The sequence below is a fragment of the Miscanthus floridulus genome, chromosome 10, assembly GCF_019320115.1.
Source record: "Miscanthus floridulus cultivar M001 chromosome 10, ASM1932011v1, whole genome shotgun sequence".
NCBI classification, from domain to species: Eukaryota; Viridiplantae; Streptophyta; class Magnoliopsida; order Poales; family Poaceae; genus Miscanthus; species Miscanthus floridulus.
This window is the reverse complement of record NC_089589.1, coordinates 92,603,962-92,610,809: the sequence shown is the minus strand read 5'-3', so window position 1 is coordinate 92,610,809 and position 6,848 is coordinate 92,603,962. Positions and strand designations below refer to the sequence as shown.

Genomic DNA, 6,848 nt, shown 5'->3' with positions numbered 1-6,848 from the left:
AAAGTTCATATAATTTACAAATAAAGTCCGATGAAAATGAATATATTATATAAAAAGTGTAAAGCTTAACATTAGGTATAATTTTGTAGTTGACAACCTTTTTTAGACTCTTTATAGCCTAATTAGTCATTTGAAATTCTTAGGTTTTGAAATTCAAGTGTTTGATTCTTTCAAACGATGTTGGATGTTAGCACGGTACATACAAAAGATGTAACTCGTATCACTATTTAGAGCTTTGTAGTTGACCACTTTTATTTTGTATTTGGGATAGTTTAGAGGCCGCAAATGTTTGTTTTCATTTATCAAAATTTGAAATTCAAGTTTCAATTTTAGAACAGCCGATCTATATCGAAGCTACAGTCATTGACATGATCTACACCTTTGAAGTCAAATACTTTTTATTTGTTTTGGTTTAGTGGTCCAAATGTTCTTTAGACACTGTCATATCAATTTATAGATTTAGAGGTGCCTCGGGAAATCATTCCCACCAAAGCGTCTAAAGGAAATGTAGTTCTATTGAAATCACTAACATGCTTATATAGGGATGGCAATAAGGCTCGCCTTAGGGTTGAGCTCTTGAAGTGCACGATTTTCAAAGACCTTTTGACATTGTTCATCTACTCGTGCCTAGGCTCCCATCTAGAATATACTAGTGATTTGCGCGCGCCCATGCGTGCCGAACAGAAAATCGGATTTCTAAACCATGCAAGATGTTCAAATACTACATATATATTACATGAGGTACATAAGCCGGATTTCTAAACCGGTATGCAAGGTATCCAAATAGTACATATGTCTTGAGACAGTCCTAGGAAAGGAAGCCAAGGAGGCATAAGGTCAATTAACCACAATTAACCAGAATTTTCCATAAAACGGAGTAAGGAACATAAGGTCAATCCTAAAAGCAGAATCTCTAGACTGAATGCTGAGATGCTTGGACATTACATATATTTTACATACATGAGTCATAAATTGAGGAGACAGTTTCTAGACCGAGATGGTGCAACATTGCATATTGTACATGGACAGTCACAGTACTTAGCATACGTGTCACAGGAGTGCAGAGCTAATGATGTTATTTAAGTGGTGGCTGCTCTTGAACTTCTCTTGAATTTCATGGCTGGTAATGGAGCTTCCAGCTCTAATCAGACAAACTTCCAAGTTCCAGCATGCTAAAAAAAGGCAATTTTTCCCAAACCAGAATTATAATGAACTGAAAACTACATCGTGCAGTGTTGGAAAAAAAAATATTCCAAGTCAAAACCGTAGAAGACAATGATAGAAGAATAGCATGTCTCTGGTCTACCTCTAGAGCTGTTGAAGGTTTGTTCACACTAAAATCATGATTGCTCAGGCAGCTCACACTTAGCTATTATATGTAACATTTTTCTCTAGCTATAACTTCCAATACAAAACACATTATAAGTTTGAAATACCATATGAACCTAATAGAGATGATCTTGGCACCTGGGTTTTGCATCTTCAGAGACTTTCCAACAGCAGATACTGTACTTTATGACTTATGTGCCTGTACCAGATACAGATATGCCCACGTTAGCAGAAGTGTCCTAAAAAATTTCAGGTCTTGTATATCAATTTGTAGATAATAGGCAATGTATTATGATATCAGGTAGAATATAAATTCTAGTGTCCTTAGCACCAGTGTTCTTATGAATTTCAGGTCTTGTATATGATATCATTATACCAAACTGAACCCTATCAAACCTCATTATATTAGAGTGCAAGTGTCATAAGCTACAACCTGTGAGGAAACTAAAAAAGCTAAGCCATGTATTTAGTGACCAGGCATACCAATTTCATTGAACCAAAACATGAAGGGTAGAAAAGCATTGATTATTTTCAGAGCCCCCACCTAGGACTGATCATTGGTAAGGCAAAAATGCTAATGACAGATCATAATAAAAAAAATTGTAAAGGAATGATTGCTTTTAGGTTATTAGGTATAGAGGAAACACGTCAGCCTGTCAGCCATGTTGGATTGCATAGAGGAAATAAAAAATAAGCAGCAGAAGAAGCATAGATGAAAATAGCAGGACCTTTCTATACATAAAAACAGAACAGATATCTATGACGACGATAGCACGAATGATAGTAAAAAAATATGAATCCGAAGCAGAGGCACTGAGCAAGCATTAGGCCCCAGGGTGTGAATTACCGACCAGATCGAACCGTACCTCAGTTCTACATGTTTTAGACCTAGAAGTTACTCCTACCCGCCAGAACCTCAGTTCTAGATGTGTAGACCTGCAAGCACGAAGTAGCGTAAGAAACTGCAATTGCATGGTAACCGCAACTCTACGCTGGCTCTAGGCCGCTAGGCAGTGGGCAACGCAGCCACAGGGCTGCGTCAGCTCAGGATTATGCGAGAAGGAACATTATTTCTAGCAAAGACTAAAAGTAAACAATCTAGAAACTATATCCATCAACAAATAGTCAACTGCGTAAGATGGACAACATAATAGTCAAACAATGGTCTATACATAGATCAAGCCTTGTAAAGGAATACGTACCTAAGGAGGTAATCATCTCTCAAGCCTCAACAATGAGCACTTGCCTCCGGTTGCCAGCAAACACCAATGTTGTTGATCCATTTTTTAACCAATCAATTTCTTTAGCCATCAGAAATCTATAGTGGCTGAAAACAGGGGGATGTCATAATAGCTGAAGAAAAAACTGACTGACGAGGTGGTCATGAATATTCATGGGCGCAAAGCATCCACAGAACATTCAGATCAAGATTATTCGGACCTGTAAAGACCAACAACTATAAGTGCTTGTTTAGTTCCCAAAAACTTTCCTAAAAAGTGCTACATTAGCCATCACATCGAATCTTGCGATACGTGCATGGAACATTAAATATAGACGAAAAAACTAATTGCACAGTTTGGTTGGAAATCGCGAGACGAACATTTTGAGCCTAATTAGTCCATGATTGAACACTAATTGCCAAATAAAAACGAAAGTGCTACAGTAACCAAATTTCCAAATTTCGTGAACTAAACACAGCCTAAGCAATCTGAGGGAAAACACACATGACCAGACAGCACATGGCAAATCTAAACAAACAAGACACACGAAGCAATTGAAATCAAAGAATGTACCAGCTCACCTCTGATTCTACTTGACTGTACGAATTGATTTCTGGAAAGAACCCCTTCTCTTCCTTGACCACCCTGCATCACAGTACACGGAGGAATAAGCATCGGTAATCAGCAAAGGGAAATAGGAAAGCCCAAAATCCTAATGAACACATAAGGTAAGAAAAGCATAGAGGAAACATGCTCCATCCGTCTCTGCCTTTTCGACCGGGCATGGCCCCTCCACTCTCCAAACCATAGTAGCACAGAAATCAAAATGGAGAAAAAGAAACGGAAAGCACACCGGAGCACAGACGAGAGCACGGACAGATGCATCGAGAAAGAAAATGTGGTCCGATCTCGCCGGAACCCCACACGCTAGATCGATTGGTGTTGTTGGGAGGGGGGGCGGATCGCCACTGCACCCACCGCGCCCTCGACCGGGTCACCGCCTTCCGCTCCTGTCGCTCCATCGGCCGGGAAGCCGCCGAGATCTGGCCTCAACGGAGGGAGCAGACGAAGCAATGGCCTGAGAGAGGACTAGAAGATCTGAGCTTCACGGAGCTAAAAAGAATGAGAGCAAGAGACAGGAGAGATGGTACTACCTCGCTGTCGACGCTAGATCCACCGCTGCCTGTGCCAGGGTTGCTGCGCCGGGCCGCCGGTCACCAGGGCCCGTCCGCACCGTTGCGCCGCCACGTCGGGGCCGCTCAGGCCTCCGCGCCGGGTTCCGCCCGTGTTGAGGCCGCAAATACCAGGGCTGCTGTGCAGCCGCGCCGTGACGCCCGCCCGTACCCTCACCCGTTCTGCTGCTGCTGCTGCGAGAGAGAGAGAGAGAGAGAGAGAGAGAGAGAGAGAGAGAGAGAGAGAGAGAGAGAGAGGAGGAGCGGACGAGCGGTGGAGGCACATGAGAGAGGGAGGAGCCGTGAGCTGAGTGGAGAGAGAGGAGAAAAGCTCGGTGGACAGGGCTGATATTCCTTTCCCGCGCGCCCGCGGCATAGGCTCCAACCAATGAGCGCTCGACAACGGAAAGCGCCCTGACAGGAACCTCGCGCTGGCCATTTCCTGCTCGACAGCGCACCAGCGTAGCACTCTAGGTCAGCGCCTGGCAGGGAACGGCCATACAGTGCAAGCACAGGAGTTCAGACACCCTCCATCCGCAGATCAACGGGACACGAAGTTTTCACTGACGTAGATGCGCCTGGCGCCCTCCGGGGCCTATGGCTCTTTTACTTAGGGGTGTTTGGTTCTTTAGTCGCTCCTAAAATTCATGTGCATATCGAATGTTTAGATACTAATAAGGAGCATTAAATATAGATTAATTACAAAACTAATTACAAAGATGGAGGCTAATTTCTGAGACAAATTTTTTAAGTCTAATTAATCTGTCATTAGCACATGTTTACTGTAGCACCACGTTGTCAAATCATGGACTAATTAGGCTTAAAAGATTCGTCTCGCAAATTAGTCGCAAGTTATGCAACTAGTTTCATAATTAGTCTATATTTAATACTCCATGCATGTGTCCAAACATTCGATGTGATAGAAATTTTAGGAGTTCCTGCAGGAACCAAACAGCCCCTTAGTAATAATACCTTAGTAATAATACCTAGATGCTGTTGGATAGTTGGAGGCCTCAAGATTAGCATCAGATGGTATCAATTCGTGATGACACCCTACGACTAGCATGTAGACTGTCTAGATGTTATGAATTAATAGTCATGGAGTAACCGTCTAACTTATATCACCACTACAAGCATGGGTTTTAGAGGTAGCCAAAACTAGCTATATAGGCGGTATTCACTACTATAAAAAAACTTAACCCAGGCATTTTGCAAAGGGGCTCGGAGGCGGAGGATTTTTGAACCGCCTCGGTTAATGCCTAGGATTAACCGAGGCAGTCATTTTTCATTAACCGAGGCGGTCGCAATCAACCGCCTCGTAAAATCGATTTACAGAACTCCTAAAATATATTAACGGAGGTGGGAATACTCTCATTTTCAGAGGCGGGCCTCTTATAAGGCTCGTCTCGGTTAATATGGCCAAGCCCACCAGGAAGCCCATTGAGCCTAGAAATCAGGTCACACTATATAATGAAATGAAACCCTAAATCCACTCTCCCTCACATGTCTATCTCCCTCAGCCGCACTCTCTCAGACTCAACCGCGCCCTCCCTTCCCCTCCCGATTCCAGCGGCGCCGCACCTCTCACGTGCGCCCTCCCCTCCCCTCCTCTCACCTGCGCCCTCACTTCCCCTCCCGGCGGCACCCCTGCTCTCCCCCTCCCGGCGCCCCTCCACTGAGCAGGCGGCGGCGGCGGAATCCCTCCCAAACCCGAGCAGACAGCGGCGGCGCCGCCCCTACCCCACCTGAGCAGGCCATGGCCGCAGCGCCACTCCTCCACCCGACCAGGCCGTGGCGCTTCTCCCCCACCGGAGCCACTCCACCCGATAACGGCTGTGGCGCTCCCCCCTCACTGGAGCAATGGCGGCGACGCATCTCCGAGCATTGGATCCGTCTTGCACGAGGTTCTCTAGGCAGTGGCGAGCTGGATCCCAGCGGCATGGGGTGGATCCGGCTCGGGAGTGGTGGATTCGGCCAGCGGCCCCTACGGCGGGCGCTCCGACGAGCAGTGGACGGATCCGGCGATCGGGTGGCCTCCTCCAGCAAGCGGACACGGCGACAGTGCAAATCTAGCGAGCAGATGGTGGCCCATGGATGGGCTCAGTGGGCCCGTGGATGGGCTCAGCGGGCTTGTCCATGGATTTTCATTTTTTTGGTTAACCGAGGCAGGCAAAGCAACCCTCGGTTAAGGTCTAAATAACCGTGATGTTTTGGCGGAGGCGTTTGCGTTATTTGTCTCAGCTAATCCAAAACACCCGCCTCAATTAAACTTAGGGCCTGTTTGGCAGGGCTCCGGCTATGAAAACACAGCTCCAAAGTAGGTGCTCCACCATGGAGAAGCTCTACGGTGGAGCTGACCTTCTCTGTTTGGTACAACTCTAACTCTGTGACCTATATGTAATTATGAAAACATATCCAGGGGGACAAACATAAAAACCACTTCTTCCTCGTTGAGACCCAAGCGCAGCCATGGCTGGCCTCCTACACGGCACATGGCGGGGCCAAGGCTGGCCTGGCGCAGCCATGGCCAGACTCCCGCGCCAGCCTCTCCCTCGGTCGCTTTGGCCCCAACGCGCTCCGCCGCGCCAGTCCCGCCGGCCTAGGCTCGACGTGCCTAGTCACGCTAGTGGCTCCCCCGCTGCCGCCAGAGCCCGAGGGATCACGATGCCAGCCGCACGTGGCTCCCCCGGCCGCATCTCCGTCCCACGGGGCCACCTTGGGGACATCTCGGTGCTCGCTCGCACACGGTACTGTTTGGCGCAGAGGAAGCGTTGGCGGGGCTGAGCCATGGCGAGGCGCGCGCCAGCGGCAGGGTGAACTCCGATGGCGAAGCGCTGGCCACGACGGGAACTAGTAGTGCACGCAACGTGAAATTAGATGGAACCGGTATCTTTGTGTATGGAGTGGCGGTGGTGAGTAATTTTCACCAACTCCATGAAATTAGAGTTTTCATAGAACCCCTTGAGGTGCTCTATGGATTTGGTAGATCTAGGAACTAGATCAACATTTTTGGCAGATCTGAAGTTCTCGGGTGGAATAAATTGGGAGCGAAGCTGGTTTTTAGGATCTTGTCGATGGGGAACCCTACGGGCCCCCCATAGACCATACTGCAGGGAGGTAGGCCTTG

At 47.2% G+C, this 6,848-nt stretch overlaps 1 long non-coding RNA gene across 4 annotated transcripts; it reads right to left on the bottom strand.

Annotated features, from left to right (window-relative positions):
- Positions 1 to 785: 785 nt before the first annotated feature.
- Positions 786 to 3,905, bottom strand: LOC136485107 (uncharacterized). 4 transcript variants are annotated; one of them, XR_010766322.1, is made up of 5 exons: positions 3,704 to 3,905; positions 3,131 to 3,194; positions 2,532 to 2,769; positions 2,196 to 2,265; positions 786 to 1,528 (listed from the first exon to the last, which is right to left on the bottom strand). It is a non-coding gene; the product is annotated as an uncharacterized lncRNA (long non-coding RNA). The 4 variants fall into 4 exon arrangements; XR_010766323.1 differs by having other exon boundaries at positions 2,532 to 2,656; XR_010766321.1 differs by lacking the exon at positions 3,704 to 3,905 and having other exon boundaries at positions 3,131 to 3,460.
- Positions 3,906 to 6,848: the final 2,943 nt, after the last annotated feature.